A 19648-nucleotide genomic window follows, 5' to 3' on the forward strand; every position below is an offset into this window, starting at 1 on the left:
CGAGCTAAGCTTTAGAATATTGTGAACTATCGTTGCTCTTAAATTAGTCAGCCCTATAATTTCGATAGAAATTTATAATGAATGAATAAGAATTTTGGTAAAGGATGTCATTAAATGCAAAATCTCTCCAATATTTAAAAAATAGAAAAGAATCCGTATTAAACTAGCAAAATAATTTTATGGTGAAAATTCAGTTTCAGAGTGGCACTGAAATTACAGACAGCCCTATAAAGAGGGCGTATAAACGTCGGAAATTATTAACGTGACATACTTATTTTTCATTGTATAGGAACCACATACTTAGCTGTAATCATGTTTATTTAAAAAAATTAGATAATTATGCCATTAATGAGAATTCCATGAGTTTGTGTTGGTGTTTTGTCTGTTGGGAATGGGGAACTACATTGACATTTTGGTACGAGTGTACAAAGGTAACATAAATGTACACATCATATTATTCTGCCGCTAATATATAGATCCTTTAATGTCAAAATCATAACCCTATTTTATATATTCATTTTTATATTTTCCAAATTGAAAACGACCACGATGAATCCACACCCTTTTTGATACAATTCAGTATAAAACTATATAAAGAATGAAATCATGTCTGAAATCGTACTTCTTATTCCAGTGACAAGGCTTTAAAATTGTGTAATAATTGTAAGAACGACTCCGTCTTATGTTTTATCACCCCATTTTGTTTTTTTGAGAAATGTGATTAAAATGTGCATTTGAAAATGTTGTTTGATAAAACGTCAATCAAAGCAGACATATCTTTAATCTCCGAAAGTATAACCCCACTTATCGTTTTTACGTTGTTTCCTGTTGTCTCGTTAGATCTTACTTCCTTCTTAGTTTTAGGATGCTCTCCGGAAAACACTTGCAATAAGGTCTTAAATCTGTATATGTACTTTTGAAGAGAAATAGTCGTTCTCTTGTTTACACTCGTTATAACTATTGTGATATTCACGGCATAATTGCAAAATTCTAGGTTTAGATTGAACAGGAACTAGAGTTTACAAGTAAAAAAATAACCAACAAATATATATTTATTTCACGTTTAGCTGTTTCCCTGGTATGAAATAGGTTGAAAAGAAAAGTTAATGATGTCCTTGTTGCCATTTAAAACAACAACATTTTCATTCTTCATGTTCATGTTTCTAGCAAAAGATGATATAAAAATACATTAAAATTAACGAAAAACGGATAGGTTGGACTGTTCGGTTTCAAGTGTTAGAGATGCAAGCATTTGAAAAAAGCTTGTTTTTGGCGGGAACAGATGTTTCTGGAATATTCATATTTGAACAAATGTGTCGAAAAAAACGAACGTTAAACTGTACGAAATATATTGCAGATAACATAAGTTTCAGTGTATTTTATCAATGGGTGTGTTGTGCAAAATGTAAAAATCTAAACTGTAAAAAACTTCTAAATGTGAATCGTATTTTTTGGGGGCAACATGTTTTCAAGCTTTACCACAACATCTTTTTACTGAAAAATGTGATAAAAATCTGTCGTTATGTGAGTTAATAATTTCAATCAGATTAGTCTAAAGATTTCACTTGCATAAATGTGCAATCCCACTCATCGTTTAAACGTTGTTTCCTGTTGTCTTGTTATATCTTACTTCCTTCTTAGTTTTAAAATACTTTCTGGAAAAACTTGAATATTGTCTTAAATCTGGGTATATATTTTGAAGGGAAATACATATTCTCGTGTAGAGAATAGTTTATTTTACAGTTTACTTTGTTGATCGCTTTGGCAAAATACGCGGCATATTTGCAAAATTCGAGATTTTAATTAGATTAAACTGGAAGTAGATTTTACCGTTTTTAATAAACATAACACAATCGATTTTCATTTCGCATTAATATAAATAAGAAGATGTGGTATGAGTGCCAATGAGACAACTCTTCATACAAGTCATAATGTATAAAAAAGTTAACAATTATAGGTCAAAGTACGGCCTTCAACACGGAGCCTTTGATCACACCGAACAGCAAGCTATAAAGGTCCCCAAACTGACTAGTGTAAAACAATTCAAACAGGAAAACAAACGGTCTTATCTATATAAAAAACGAGAAACGAGAAACACATATGAACCACATCAACAAACGATAACCACTAAACAACAGGCTCCTGACTTAGGACAGGTGCGTAAAAATGCAGCGGGTTTAAATGTTTTAACAGGCGCCAACCTTCACCCTAACCTGAGACAGTAGTGTAACATTACAACATAAAAAGACACACTATAAAATATCAATTGAAATGGCTTAACTCGATCAAAAAGACATTTAAACAAAAACAAGTAAACATACACTGAACCAATAAGTTTGATCTATGACACAATATAAATACAATATTAAAACGTAGGTGCCTATATAACATAGACGTTACAGGTAGTAATATAAAAGATCCCGGAAGAGTGTCAAATAGACAACTCTTAAAATGGCGTTAAATAAGACAACGTACACAGGTAAATTTGAATATAATAATTTTGTTGTTAGGAGTACGGAAGTAAACATTTTTTCACAAAATTAATAAATTTGTTGTTCATAGTTCGAGTACAGAAATGAAAAAATTATCGTTTACCAAATACTTATCAAAGGTGGTACATATTAAAAATAGTGAGACGAGATATAATACAAAATAAATGAACATTGAATTACAGAAATTCATTACAAATTGTGTCAACAGGTCAAATTAACACGAAAGTACGATTTGAGAGTTTTCCTTAATATAAAATCGATTGGTTGGTTGATTATGTTTTGGTGTTTAACGCCACTTTCAACACTATTAGTTATATCGTGGCGGCCAGTTTTTATTGGTAGAGGAAGCCAGATTGCCTAGAGAAAACGACTGACCTTCGGCAGGAAAATTGGCAATCCTAGACAATTAAGCATGCTCAGTGTTGATAGGCTAGTGATGCAGTAGATGAACTATATATTTTTTATCTTGATATTTATTGAATTCAATCATCTATTCAATTATCTACAACAAATTTTACATATTACCACAGAAAACATTGAGTCCCTATACTAACATTCTGCAGCATTCTTTCATCTTACAACCAATATCTATCATTCAAATCCTACAGTTACTTCATTACATTAAACACCGTATATAAGATACTTAGTATTCAAAATATATTTGTACTGTCTATTTTACGTCTAAAGCCCCTTACACACTAGACCAAGACCATGAAGATCCCACTACGATCTGTAAAAAAATATGATCGCGGTGAGATCGTGGTATGGTCGGCTTGAATATTCAATATTTCATAGTTTTCATATTCATATCTCGACCTTGCTATGATCCTGATGAGATCCTGTTACGATTCCGCTACAGATAGGTTCACACTGCCGATCAGATCAACTCGATCAAGCCCGATCAAGACAGATTAAGTCATCGGGAGACTGGTCTTACTCAATCGACAAGAATGTTCGGGGTTGTCTACCTTGCTCGTCATTGATGTGACTTTCTACCAGATAATTTTTGACATATCAAAAAAATTCGAGTAAAGATCGAGAAGCCAGTCACTCGAGAAGAGATCGTGAATTCGTCGAGTAGCGGTCGAATTGATCGGGAAAGGATCGTGTAGAGATCGAGTTTGGTCGGAATACAAATATTTTACCGATCAGTACTCGATCATCTCGACCTTTGCTCGACTAATATCCGATCATTTCCCGATCAATGCCAACCTGTTTGATCTGTGGTCCAGATTAACTCGACCAATGCCCGATTGCTTCCAGATCACTGCGACTTCTATTAATTTTGATCCCAGACTAACTTGACCAATACCCGATTTCTACGCGACCACATTCGACCACTCTTCGATCTCTACTCATTCATACACAAGTACACATGACTGCTACACGATTCTCTAAAAGGGTGTGCAGATCTTATTAACTCTCATAACTTTGCTTCCGCAAAAATATATTGTCACTGTATATTTTTAACTGTACAAAAGATTAACTCCGCAAAATTTCCTCCAAGTACAGGACTTGTCTGTACTTTTTCAAGGAGGGTTAAAATTTTAAAAGAGAGGAAAAAGATACCAAAGGAACAATCAAACTCAAAGGTCGAAAACAAACCGACACAGCCGTGGCGAAAAACGAAAATGACGATAAGACACCCATCAGTCCATATATCACAATATAGAAAACTAAAAACTTAGCAACACGAAACCCAACAAAAAACTGGGCTGATCTCAGATGCTCCGGAAGGGAAGCAGATCCTGCATTTTGGCCCGGATGATTTTTTCAAATATGAAAGTAATTGTGCAATAAAATTCATTTTTAGACATCTGATGACTAATTTAGCCTTCAAAGTGGGTTTATAAGAACATCAAGATAATTTTTACCTGTTTTATGGGCTATTTTCTGTTTGACTGTCCGTATTTTCCGTAGGTCCAGAAATTTTTGTAGTATAAAAATAAGAAGACGTGGTATAATTGCCAATGAGACAACTCTCCACAAGACACCAAATGACACAGAAATTAACAACTATAGGTCAGCGCATGGCCAAATGTTTACAAACACTTTTTTTTCACACGAACTTTTTGACGCAATTTTACAAAAAAATGAGACGAAAGACAAATGATTTTTATTTGATCTCTTGATAGATATATGTAAACAGTTTCAGAAAAGGTATCACTCCAAGGGATTGAAATTCTACTTTTGGCCAAATTTTGGGGAAATATGTGACATCTTTACCCCCTTTTTGAAATATTTTTAAGCAAATACATGCAGGTTGTTGCCATGGATACACCAAAAAGAAATTAACTACCGGATATCAAATCTATGGAAAATACTGATTACATACATATGCACATATATGACACACACAGTAAGCTTAATTTGTAAGAAAGCAAGGAACAGGGGATGGTAAAATTTATGTTTATTGCTATTTAACATAAGTACCAATGCAGTGACAAATCTCATTTGGTGGTGTAATTTTCAAGAAAAGAACAGTAAAACTCCCATAACATATCAGCGTCCGTCCACTCTGAGGACGTTTTTATAACCATTGGGGTCCTCATTGTTGAGTTCCTGCAAGTCTCTCATACTGCCCACACAGTGGTCGCCGTGTCAGCCACTGCCTCACATAGATTTCTCGGCGCCCGGTGCTTTCTATGCCTTCTTGTTCGTCTTCTACGTTCAAGCTCCGTCACATCTATTAACCTGTCTCTCTGGAGCTATAACCACCAACTGCTTTATTTCCATGTAGATATTTTAAATGTATGATTTTACTCAGACCTTCTGTGAACTACTGAATCTAACCAAATAAACGAAAAATGTGTCCATGGGACACAGATAATACCCCCGCTTGCATAGAACGTTATAAAGGGTTATTACTCAAGAACGGTAAAAGTGACGTCACCCAAATTCGCACTTGATCTATGTTTTATGGTAATGAGCATTCTGTATAGGTTTCATAACATTTGGTTGAGGTAACAAAAAGTTAGAGAACGGAAAATAATTGCTGGGACGGACAACGGTAACACTTAATGCCCCCTCCGCTGCGGCAGGGCATAACAAATTCAGACGTTTTTTATACTGAAATTGTACATACCCGACCAATTCCAGACTATCCCTACGACCCCTATACGATCAGGTCGATCTGGTCTGGTCGAGATCGGACTGAGGTCGAGTATAGTTGATTTGGTCTAGCTAGTCGAGTAAAGATCGTGTAGAGTTTGCGAATTGGTCGGAATAATCGAATATGTATTCAATTAGTGGTCGGGTTGGAGTCGTGATGGATTCATTAACCATCTCTGTGCCAAGGGCCACTTTTGGGCCATTTTTTCCCTACTACGTTCAGTGCCACGGGGCCACTTTTGGGCCATTGTTTTTTTTCTCTGATGCTATGTAATGTACTATGACGTAACGTCATTGTCCGTGCTTCTTTGAGATGCATAAAGCGCGCCAAATTATTTAAATATTGTAATTTTTTGGAAAGGTGCATATACTAAATACGCAACTGAAAAATAGTTTATCAATAAGATAAATATTTTTCTGATAAATCAAATTATGCTATATGTCTCTTATACATATCTTTTTTATTCTCTCAAACGTTAGTTTAGCTATCATAATTTAGTTTGCTTTCATTATTGTCCAACTTTTATTTTCATTAGTAAGTCAGGACTGTATTTGCCAGTCGTGGGATGCTGTGGACATACGTTTTTGACAGTTACCCTTGAATTTCTCAAGGCCGGCACATTTTGCTCTGATTTCTAATACAAAAATATTTCTTTCAACAATAAACGGGAACATTTTTTTTTCAAGTGGTAGGCTAAATGCATATTTATGACGAGAAGATGGTATACGAGATTTTAATATTTACCAAGCTTTGTACTAGGCCGACTCGGTGGGTCGGTTTATTTAACGTGCTAGTTCACAAAATAAGAATAAAAGTCTGTTGAAAGACAAGTTACCTTACCCGAACACATATCTGGACGAACAGAATGTCTTTTACTACTACACACCGCGTGCTTAGGAAAAGCAGCAAATACCAATTTTAAAGTTTTTAAGTTTGACCAGGCTCAAGGCTTGAATCAACGACCTCGTTTTGAAAAAATCAGTGCCATAACTTTTAGAATGTATCTTGGTAAAACTTATCAATTTATTTTATACTAAGTTAGAGATAGATGCAACGGCGGGCACATGTGGAGCAGTATCTGCTTCCCTTTTTGGTTTTTCGGTATAGGGCTTTTGTTACTCAGTCTTCAGTTTTAAGTAGTTTTTGAAGACTCGTTCTTTGTCTTTTTGTCGTTTTATTAAAATTCCATTACTCGGGGTTTATTTTCGTTGTCTAGGGTAGCCTATTTGTTTGGGCTTAAATGCGGAAAAATTGTCTTCGTGCTCTTTCGCAATATGCAAACATAAGAGAGTGTCCCTTGCGAGCGTATTTATATTCACGTGCTCTTGATATGGTATGTTTTATCATGTTCGGTATGTTCCTGATTTGGCGAATAATTCCTGTAAAATTAGCGCCGAGTTGTAAAAGATGTTTAGCAAGCGATAAATAAGTAAAGAAGCTGTCTCACACGACATTGGTACTTTTTACGAAGTAATATAAATAAGAAGATGTGGTATGAGTGCCAATGAGACAATTTTCCATCCAAGTCAAGATGTATAAAAATTTTAAAAATTAAAGATCAAAGTACGGCCTTCAACACGGAGCCTTGGCTCACACTGAACAGCAAGGTATAACGCTCCCAAAATGACTCGTGTAAAACAATTCAAACAGGAAAACCAACGTTCTAATCTATATAAAAAACGAGAAACGAGAAACACCTATGAACCCAACCAACAAACGACAACCACTGAACAGCAACCCTTGGGTTGACCTGGTGGTATTGGGTTGTACGTCTTTCCTCTATATATATACATGTACAAAAAAGTATATATACTATAGTGAGCATGATATATCCTGGCACTGACTCTACCAGCATCCAAACTTTTACCCCGAACTAAGAACCTTTTGACGGAATGCATTGCAGCATGCATGTTCGACTGTGAGTTCCTACTAAACGTTCATCTATACTTAAGTTTTGTTCTTGTTTATAATGAAGTTTCTACTGACGATTGAATAAATCTGAAATTTTGCTGTCGGGCTGTAGTTTGGATTGTTTCTGTCGGGGAGGTTATTGTTGTTAGTTAGATGAGAATTAAAAATTAGTTGAATCTGTTGCGACTAAACATGCATGTTCTTAAACCATTTGGTCTTTTGACTTGGCAATTTAATGTTCCAATATTCTGTTATCGTCGCTATTAGTATGTATCGAACAAGGAAAGGAGAATTAATGTTCTTTCTTTGTAGAATTGTTTACTGTGTTTTAAAATACATACGAAATGCCTGCAAGATTTACTGTCGATCACATTTTCCAAGAACCGCAGAAGCGGATTTTGCTGCGTTAAATTCATCGTCACTTGCATTCATTTCGTATAATTGCATAATTCGTATAAAAACCACAACTCTCAAGCCTCTATTTACAAATCTTTGAAAATTAATACAAAAGCTATATGGAATTAACATCTTGAATGCAAAAGTAGAATTAAGACAACCAAAACGTTCGTGGTAGAAGTGGTCAAGTACCTGAAACAACGTGCAATAAAATATTTTCATCATTTAACTGAAATTTTCACGTTGAAGATGCCAATTTCAAAAATGATACATATGTATATATGTTAAAATATACTTTTTCACTTGTTTGGTCTTTTGGAAAATGTTGTTTGTGCTGTATTTAGACCCCTCTACCAAGAAATTTGTTTTGCATGCACACGTATAAAAATTGCGCATGCCTGTTCTGGTAATGGACGTGTTTTCTTTTGCTCCAAGAAAAATTTGAAAATGTAATCCGTAAAGACACTTTTTACCTCTAGGAGGATATGAAATGGTTGGTTAATTGATCGTTGAGGATATATTTCGTCAAAATGTGGATTTGATGTATAAATTTCATTAGTATATAGCTGTGTATATAACTTATTTATTTATATCTGTGAACTCTTCTCAACGAAATTGAAGGTAAATATGCAACAATCTGTCACCTGTATACTGTAAACACTATTGTAATCAACTTTACATATAACATTTAACAAATGCAAACACCTGATAACACCAATCGACTTCGCCGTCTCAGCAAGCCATCGCCACCTGAAAATGAATCTGTAAAAAGATACATTATGTCGTCTCAATCTGACCCAGACTCTCCTCCTGTCGATATTGACCCATCTGTAATACATCATGCTACTGTTTCCGCAGGTCTCAGTTCACTCCAATACCAACAAGTACAAGAGCCCAACATACCATCACAAACTATTACTTGCTCCTTGGCTGAGTCCGATATTGTAAAAATAGCTCTTCAACTAAAAGAACTTTTACATGAAGAGATAGACTATACCATCAAAGCAACAATACAACAATACAAATCCGAAATAGATAAACTATCAAAGGAGAACCAAAGTCTACGCGACGATATTGATGCCTTAGAACAGTACGGTCGTCGCGATTTACTTCGTATTAATGGTATACCGGATGGAGGGAGTAGCGAAACATCAGAACAAACGACAGAGCTGGTCAAAGAATTATTGAAGTCTGTTGATAAGAGTATTGATATTAACGACGTTGTTCGATCCCATCGTATTGGTCAACCTCGTACTGGCTCCGATAATGCTAACAGTACGAGAAATTCTGTTCCACCTCGTCCCAGACAGGTGATTGTTAAGTTGAAAGACCACTTTGCTAAGAAACGAATACTGAAATGTAAAAAAGCGATGAGAGAAAACAGAGATCTCAAGTATATCAGGGTAAATGAGGACCTCACAAAAATCAGGAACACCATTGCATTTAAAGCTCGACAGCTTCGTATTGAGCATCACATAAGAGATACATGGACCGTGAACGGCAAAATCTTTGTAAAGGATAATATTGAACAGGTCCACCAAGTCAATACAATGGCACCTTTTCTCAACTTCGTCTCTGTCTACTGCTGTCCAGGAGCTAAAAACTTTCTTGACAGACTCGACTACAACAGAAAACTGCAAAGACCGCCGAGTTACGAAACACCGTGCAGGCTTCGAACCTATGCTGAAACATTATCTACAGCACCAACAGTATCCGACGCAAATCTGGAATCTGGAAGTGAGCCTCACTCCTAAGTACTGTTATCGTAAATAGACTTGTATAAATGAAATTAAAATGTTTTTTTTTTCTTTTTACAACTTTATATTTATATTATGCATGGCCACTTCAATTGTATTCTTAAGAGACAGTTTTATAATTTTATAATTTATTGTCATTCCTTTATAAAGCTAGCACTTTACAAATTATATTTCTTTGTGGGTAACGTGTTTTCACTCTAAGTAACATTTTTTTTCGAATCGCTTAAGATAATGTGCGATTAAATTCTTAAATGTATACTAATTGTGAATTAATTCCGTAGTTTACAGAAAATATTCTTAATATCGACCACTTTTCAAATGTTTATCACTTAAAATTTAATTTCCTTCTATATATGAGTAAACTTTGGTTTTTATTTTTACAGGTCATTTTGGAATTTACTATCCCAAGCGCCGATAGTAAAATTATTTACTTGTGCGTGACTTCTTGGCCAATCACATGTCTTATAAGCTCAAACTTGTCTTTGATTGGACAATTTTTTTTTGGATCCATTCAATAATAACTATACATGTGAATTGTTAACAAAGTTGTAGTATTGATCTTTTCTTTAATCATAATAATTAAGGTTTCTTTATTCTCCTACGCCAGAGGTACATATACCTCTACATAGTCACATAAATGTGCCTATTTCTTTTTTTATTTGTATTAAATGCATTGTTGTATATATTTTGTTCTCACAAACTGTTTGAAATGATGTACTTCCCTTACTTTTGTAAAAATGAAATGCAAAGATGTATTTGTTTAGAAGTTGGCCGCTCTCATCTTCAAAGAGACCAATCAGGTGTTACATAGTAAATGGGTATTAGTATTGAACAATATCGCATGAGAGTTGGCCTATTTATTCCAGGTACTAACATTAAACAGAGACTTACATATCTTGATGTATTCTGTATCAACCTAATACTTTTTAGCAAAACAAAATTGAAAGCAGTCGCACTAGCACTGTTGATCAATTTCTTAATATATAATAAAAATGCTAAATCCCAAATTTGTAAAAATGTTAATGTATGTACTAAAAGCAATGCTTCCTGTGATGTATTATTTATGTTTGCGTTCTCTTTCATACTTGTTATTGTTCAAATGCTGTTAATAATAGCAGGCTTAGAAACAAACCCTGGTCCGAATGATGATTTAAACTCCTCAGGTAGTACCGTTAACATTGCTGATTTATCAAATTTTTCTGAATTGTTCTCAAAATCTGTGTCATTTCTTCATCTAAATATTCAAAGTATCGTACCAAAATTGGACCTTATAGAAGCGGAGTATGATGATTTTGACATATTGGCTTTTACGGAGTCTTGACTAAACAATAATAACACAGACGAATCAATAAAGTTACTAAATTATCATAGCCCCTTCCGTCGAGATAGAGGACCACAAAAAACAGGCGGTGGAGTTGTCGTATATGTTAAAAATAATTTAGTTGCACATCGACGCCAAGACATAGAAATGGACAACCTTGAATCTGTGTGGCTAGAACTAAAATTACATGGTAAAAAATTTCTCTTTGGGACTTTCTATATCCCCCCTAATTGCGAGCAAGATATTTGGGTGAAATTAGAAAACTCACTAGATATGGCCTTAAACGACAATCATGTAGATTACATAATGATTACTGGCGATTTTAATGATAATCAAATAAGTTGCGTTAACTCTAAGATTAAACCTTTATTAACACAGTTCAGTTTGAATCAGTTGATAGACGAACCAACACATTTTACTGAACAGTCTTCTTCATTGTTAGATCTTTTCATTACAAACAACGTAAATGCTGTTACGTACTGTGGCGTTGGTCCGCCACTTCTTGATCAATTGAGGTACCATTGTCCTATTATTGGTCTTTTAAATTTTCCCAAAACCTGTCATAAATCTTTCAAACGTAAAATATGGTTGTATGATCGTGGCGACTATACAAAATACAGAAATATTTTGTCCGGACATAATTGGAATTCAATAACAGATTCAGATAATATTGAAGACATGACGGCAAATATCACACATATTATTTTAGATGCAGCCGATAAATGTATTCCAAATAAAATAATAACAGTTCGTAAGGATCAACCCCCTTGGCTTACTAATGAAATAAAGAAAAAGATAAGGAAAAAGAATCGAATACACAAAATTGCTAAAAGACGTAATAATTCGAAAGACTGGAATAAATTTAGGAAAATACGAAACGAAGTTACCAATTTAGTAAGAAAATCTAAAGAAGATTTTAATAATTCCTTGATAAAAAAAGTTATTAATAACAACTCCTCTAATAAGAATTGGTGGAAAATCGTAAATCAAATTACAGGTATGAAATCAAAAGACACAAGTATACCACCTCTTTTAATAAATGATTCTCTTATATTTGATGATATCGACAAAGCAAACGAATTAAATCATTTTTTTGCATCCCAGTCTAATATTGATGACTCCAGTACAATTTTACCCGTTATACCTCTTAATGCTTCAACTACAATCAACGAAATAGAACTTAACGAAACAGAAGTGGAAGACATTCTTAGTATAATTAATCCATCAAAAGCTTCAGGTCCTGATTTAATAAATCCAAAACTGTTAAAAGAGGCTTCAGCTATTCTTAAAAGTCCTTTGTGTAAATTATTCAACTTGTCCTTGCGTAGTGCAGTATTTCCCCATCAATGGAAAAGAGCAAACGTTTCCCCTGTATTCAAAAGTAATGAACCAAATGATGTGAAAAATTATAGACCGATTTCCCTCTTGAGTGTTATATCAAAGTGTATGGAGCGTTGTGTTTATAAACATGTTTACAATCACTTAAAACAAAATAAGTTTCTTAGCAATAATCAGTCTGGCTTCACTAGGGGGGACTCAGCACAGTCTCAGCAGTAAATCAACTGGTTAATATTTCAAATGATTTTGGTAAAGCTCTTGATAGTGGTAAAGAAATAAGGGTTGTTTTCTGTGATATTAGCAAAGCCTTCGATAGAGTTTGGCATAAGGGTCTTCTTTTCAAATTACAACAAGCTGGAATATCTGGTAGTTTATTGAAATGGTTTGAAAATTATCTGTCAGGAAGATCCCAAAGTGTGGTAATAAATGGTACAAGTTCTGAATGGCTACCAGTAAATGCAGGGGTACCCCAGGGGTCTATTTTAGGGCCTCTACTGTTTTTAATCTTTATAAATGACATTGTCGAAGATATTCATGCAGAAATTAAATTATTTGCTGACGATACCTCATTGTACTTAGTAGTTGATAATCCGATTGAAGCTGCTGAAACACTAAACAATGATTTAGATTAAAATATATAATTGGTCACAAAAATGGCTTGTTAATTTTAATGCCAAAAAAACAGAGTCTATGATTATTTCTAGGAAAAAAACTAAGTTGTACCACCCCCCTTTAAAAATGAATAACCAAGAACTGAAAATAGTCGACAATCACAAACATCTTGGTGTTTATTTTTCTAATAATGGATTTTGGCAAGACCACATCGAATACATAATGAAAAAATCTTATTTAAGGGTTAATATTCTACGAAAAGTTAGAAACGTTTTCGATCGGTTCACTCTGGAAAAACTATATATGTCTTTTATACGGCCAATTCTTGAATACGCCGATGTTGTATGGGACACACATAATGTAAACCTAATACAAAGGCTTGAATATATCCAGCTGGATGCCGCACGCATAGTTACAGGGGGGACTAAACTTACGAATATTGGTAAGTTATATGTCGAAACTCAATGGGAAAAGTTATCGGAACGAAGAGAAAATCATAGATTGATACTCTGGCACAAAATTATATATGACAAAACACCTAGTTATCTCCGTGAACAAATACCAGGTTTAGTAGAAAGTAGGCATAACCATTATACAAGGCAACGTCAAAATATCTTAGAAATCGTTACAAGAACTCGCTTATATTCAGAATACTTTTTCCCTGCAACCGTGAAATTATGGAATAAGATACCTTTTAATATAAGACAGTGCGACTCTCTCTTTCTATTTAAAAAACATATTTGTAAACAAAATAAGAAGGTTCCCACACATTATTATGTTGGAAATCGCATTGGACAAATTCTCCATGCACGCTTGCGAATGAACTCTAGTGCTTTAAACTCCGATTTATTTTTACGTAATTTAGTGGATTCGCCAAATTGTCGTTGTGGTGCTATAGAAACAAGCTCTCATTTTTTATTAACGTGTCCTTACTATACTAACATACGCCAAGTGCTACTGAATTCTCTTACTGATTTTCCGCAGCGTATTGATGTAAATATTTTGCTTTTTGGGTCAGATTGTTTAACTGATGAAGAAAATTGTACTCTTTTTGTATTGGTACAAAAATACATATTGAAAAGTAAAAGATTCACACCATAATATGAAAGCATCATTTATATGTTTTCCTTGCATTTCATTTAGCTCATTTCAATCACTTGTTTTTTGTATTTTGTTTTTGTTTTTTTTTTCTCTCCCTTTTTTCTCAAACTATATAGTCAATCTTTTTTTGTATTTACTATTCTTAATATATTTCAATTGACAGAGCATGCTCCAAGTATTCATTATATTGTATGTCAACATTCTTTTGGAGACAGATTAAAATAAGCAATGTTGCTTGTTTCTGAATCCCATTGTTTATACTGTATTATATTATATAGCATGATTTGACTTATCGAATAAAATATTGTTTAAACCAAAAATTGCGGTTTTTATCCAACGCAATCATAGGTTTGAACGTTGTTTTCTATTTAGATTTGTTTATATTTTTTCGTTTGGGCTTGTATTATATTTGCCTTCGTGTTTATATGATCCGTTCATCCTATTTCGACTCTTTCAAAATTCAAGAGTCTATCCTAAATTGAGGTAAATTATATGGCCTTCCAAATAGAATCATGTGCAAAACAGTGTAGCCGAGACCATTGATTGGCGCGCTAAAATATCCCATTGACTGGGTCAGATTAGGTGAACGTTCGTCTGTAACGCCCACAACTTACGACGTATTTATTATAGACATTTAAACTGTGGGGTCACCAAAGGGTCTCAACGCCTAAATAAAATAATTCGAAAAACTAATCAGGAATAACCTTTGTGTTTTGATTTATATTGAATACTTAAACGTTCTTTACTTGTGTTTTCGTTATGTTTTGATAATCAATTTTTATGATATCGCACGTTCTTTCAGCAAAAAAAAAAAGGATTTAACTGGCTTTAAAAGTTACAATGCATGTGTTGATTATTATCTTTTTTTTCGGACGTCAAAGCGATTTAACAATTGCGGTTGTCCAATTATGTCATCTTTTAACTTTTATCTGGTCAAAATTTTATTTTAGAACGAATGCATGATCAACTTTAAAAAGTGTGCGTACACAAAACATATAGACAAAATATACTTCTGTCCTGTCTTTTTCGTACTTGCAAGTTATTAGACAATAAAAAGGCTATTTGGATCAAGCCTTGTGGAATTTGCATTTACGTTTTTGAATAGGTAAAATGTATAGTTTGGTGAACTTTTCTGCTAACTACTATACTTGTGAAAAACCCTTGGCAACAGAAACATATTCAGTTTTTTTTTAATCGACCCAATTTATATAGTAATGGACGACTTCGTACTTTTATGATCTCAAATAAAATATGTATATAATATACTGTGCACTGTAGTTCGTATATATACTGAGACCCTTTGGCAACCCCACAGTTTAAATGTTTATAATAAATACGTCGTGAGTTGTGGGCGTTACAGACGAACGTTCACCTAATCTGACCCAGTCAATGGGATATTTTAGCGCGCCAATCAATGGTCTCGTCTACACTGTTTTGCACATGATTCTACCGTTTCGATTCCTTACATCACTGAAGAGACATTAATTGTCGAAATCCGGATATGGTGTACAAATTTTTGCACCTCATGTTTGCGGTATCCCATCTTTTCCGCAAATTTATTGTTTTCTGCTTGGAAATAAATCAATAATAAGATCCATTTTGTTACATCTGGTGATCCGTTTATTTGGCAATCGCCAATGGCAGTCAGCAGGGTTTAATAACATCAGTTGTTCGACCTGCTAGTCAAATGCGTTTTGTTAAAATATACTTTTTCATTTTTTTGGTCTTTTGGAAAATGTTGTTTGTGCTGTATTTAGACCCCTCTACCAAGAAATTTGTTTTGCATGCACACGTTTAAAAATTGCGGTTTTTATCCAACTCAATCATAGGTTTGAACGATGTTTTCAATTTAGATTTGTTTATATATATATATATATACTAAAATTCGCCTATAACTATATATCCAATTGATAAATATTATTTACGTGAATATCATCGGATTATAATTTATTCTTACATGTTCTATCAGTAACTGTTGTTCATAACACTTTTTCAATTGCAATTAAAAAAAGATCACTAAGCACATGAACAATGCATACGGAAAAGCTGTCTGCGAATTATTATAAGGGAAGACTATATAATTCAATAGCAGTACATGTATATTATTGAGATATGGACGAAATAAAAGATTTTCTTTCATGATAAAGAATATGTATGACCTTCTTTGCGTTTTAAATACATGTTTTCATTTTTTGTTTAATTTGAAGACTTTAAGCTCTTTGTTTAAGAAGAAATATGTTTATGTATGCATTTACGGTAAAAAGTATGCTTATTCACAAAAAAAAAATCAATATTTGAACTTTTCCGTAAACTTTTATTTTTCCCGCGTTTTCCGCAAACACTTTCTTGTAGTAAGCCTACACTATGACGTTTGGGTATTGTAACGTCATAATACAGAACCAGTTTGGATGGAAAAACATGCCTTGGCACTGAACGTATATTTTTACGATTTCGCCGTGGCACTGAAAGGAGTCGTGAATGGTCGAGTTAAAGTCATGTACAGCCGAATAGCGGTCGGATAGAAGTCGTAAACATGCCCGATCAAAAATTTTAGTACGCTTGGTCGTGGAAATTTGGACAATTGGGATCATCGAGTTGATCTGATCGGCATTGTGAACCTAGCTTACGATAGTAACACGTTCTAGTTACGATCTTGTTTATACGCATCGCTCTCGGCGTCGCTATAGTGTCGTGACCGTATTATGACGTCGCCGTTTTCCAGTAGGACAACCGGATGTGCCTTTTTGTCCAAAATGTGATTCGGCGGCGCTCAGTAGTCCTACGCCGAAAATTGGACTATTTTGCGTCGGCCGACGTCAACTGAAAAATGGCGCGCTTTTGTAATTTTTTTTCATTCGCTTACGGCAAAGTACCGACGGTAAATACTGTTGATTGTAAGTATATCTATAAGAGAAAACTATATGAGTTTACATATTATTTTCATTTTAGAACATTAAAATAAAAGGAAATCTTATTTTTTTATATCTGAACATAGAATTTCGGATTTTGATTTTATGCACTGTAGAATTAAATAGCGATATTAAAAATGGGTACAAAAAAATACATATCCTTCGATTTTCTAAAAATTTTAACACCCTATTCTCGCTAGTTTTTGGCATCGAAATTCGTAAAGAACAGGGGTGTTCAAGCCAGGGCAAAAATTTGTACCCATTTTAAAGTAGGGGTCTCAATTTTTTATAGGTTTTTCCTTGCAAGGTCGATAGATTTAGAAATTTGAACAGTTTCTGTTTTTAAAGTAAATATTCATTCAACTGTCATGAAAAGGTGAATCCTTAGATATTTAACTCCTTTAAAAATAATAATATGTGTCCATAAATTGTAAAATTATAGATTTTTTTCGAAATTGAAGAAGGCGCCATTTTCGTCTATTTTTCTATTACGTCTATTGGTCTGCTATAATTAGATGTTTCTAAAAAAATCTCCGCCTCGATTTTTTTTATACTTTCATATAATAATCTTTGGTACATAATGTATATGTTATGAAAAAATTAGGCATTTCTATCGAGTAGAAATGGAGAACGGTCATCTTTATTTTGTATGTCCCCACTATGGGTGCGTGGTCCTCCCTTAACCTTGTTTCTGAAGTACACGATAGCTATTCTTCTCTCAAAAATAATTATCCACTAAAATTTATTGAAACATAACAAATATATTTTAAGACATCAATAAATTCTAACTGCTAAAGATTTTTTGAAGCAGAATTGCCGGAATCGACCTCAACCGATGTTGTGTCAGTATATAGACCAACGTTTTCAATTTCCGGCGCCGTAAATGTCAACGTAAATGTCATTAAAAGTTGGATTCTTTACTTCTTTGTAGCAATTTTGTTTATCTGAATGCAAAGGAAGTCATGCGATATGTTGAATTCATATCAACGTTATACCAAAACAGGCCGAGCTTTGTAAACTAAAACAGTTTTAGGCCTACATCATCATGGGATTGATTTTTTGATATCGTACTTCGTTGATCCATATTTATTTCGTGATTATTGTTAGTATGTTACCGGCCGATGAGTTTTTAATGCACATCTAACCTGAATAGGCCATAGAAAAGCTATCGTTTTTTTTTCATAAGTTTCCTTTCGTTAATACAGTTATCGTTATGTGTTTTGTTTTGTTTCTTTTTTGAAAAAAAGGGGGGTTCATTTTGTCAAAGGCATGTGTCATTTTATTGATTCTTAATTTCTGGTTTGCAGTGTTGGTTCAAACTCTTCATGACTTTGTTTTTTAAAAATTCAATGTGCAGTTTCTTAGGGCATTGGTATAACATGTATAATGACTATTAGACTAGTATTAATATATCTATGCATATGGGGAGGACCATTTGCTATTCTAGGTAGGTGGTGGGAAGGGAATCCTGGTCTGTTCGCACTAGTACTTGTTTGCTCTTGGTCCTTTTGCCCTGTTACCAATTCACCCTGTTCTTTCTTTTATTTTGTCTTGTTTAATCACGAACATATATATATTGACAGATGTACTGTTCCCAGGTTTAATGTAAATTAGTTGAATGAAGTATGTAAAAGTTGTTGACAATTTAGTGAATAAACTGTGTAAGCCATAACGTGCGATGTAGTAGGATTTTTTTCTGGATTGACTTTTTATTTGCAACCTTTGCTACACATGCTTTTCTTTCTAAATATATTTTCACTTTTGCATACTCACTGATGCAAAATATTCATTTTCAGCCTCTATTGTGTCATGTTATTTAGGGACCTTTTACTGTATATATGTAGCTTACTATGGGTTATTGGTTCTGCTCATTGATGAAGGCGGTCAGAGACCTATACATATATTTATTAACCTTTTCGTCATAAGGTATCTGGTGGAGAGTTGTCTCATTGGCAATCATACCCCAACTTCTTATTTTTATATTGGAACTGTAATCAAGTCTTAAGCAGGCAAACTGAAAGGGAACTGTAGTACCTTTAATAAATAACTACCGACAAAAAATCAATGAAATATTCAAAGGATACAATGAAGCTAGCCATATGAAATATTTTTTTTGTATGTTGTGCACCTCTTTTCTCATTTCAGTGGCAGGGGCTATGTTATATGGTTGGCTGTATCATAACTTGTGATAGGATATAGTTATGCAGTGTTGAATGTCGGTCCCGATGGGACACAGATCCTCACCCCAAATTGATCATAGGGATAAAATAATTAAATTATTTCACTCAATCTCAACAACAGGGCAAAAGTGAAGGAAATCAATCTAAGCATACTAGATTATTTAAGTATGTGATATGTGATAAATATTCAAAAGTGAGATTATTTGATCAATCTAGCCTTGTGATACAATTTCTTGAAAAAGTATTAAAGCAAAATTGAGTTCTTCTACAACATATGGGTAAATGTCTAATTTTCCATGAATAAAGTCCAATAATTCTGGAAAGGCAAAACATGAATTCGCCTTAAGCAAAGTGAGCTTTCTGTAAATTACACTCATACAAAATAAAAGGGAAACACTTGAGGCCAGAGGGAAGATATATTCGGTTGTCAAAAGTATAAAATAGAACATATGGAATCTTATTAAATATATAACAGTGATATTGTTTTGATAAAAAATTTCATGAAAACAACTGAGTCAA

The sequence above is a fragment of the Mytilus californianus genome, unplaced genomic scaffold (genome assembly GCF_021869535.1).
Source record: "Mytilus californianus isolate M0D057914Y unplaced genomic scaffold, xbMytCali1.0.p SCAF_15, whole genome shotgun sequence".
In the NCBI taxonomy this organism is placed as follows: Eukaryota; Metazoa; Mollusca; class Bivalvia; order Mytilida; family Mytilidae; genus Mytilus; species Mytilus californianus.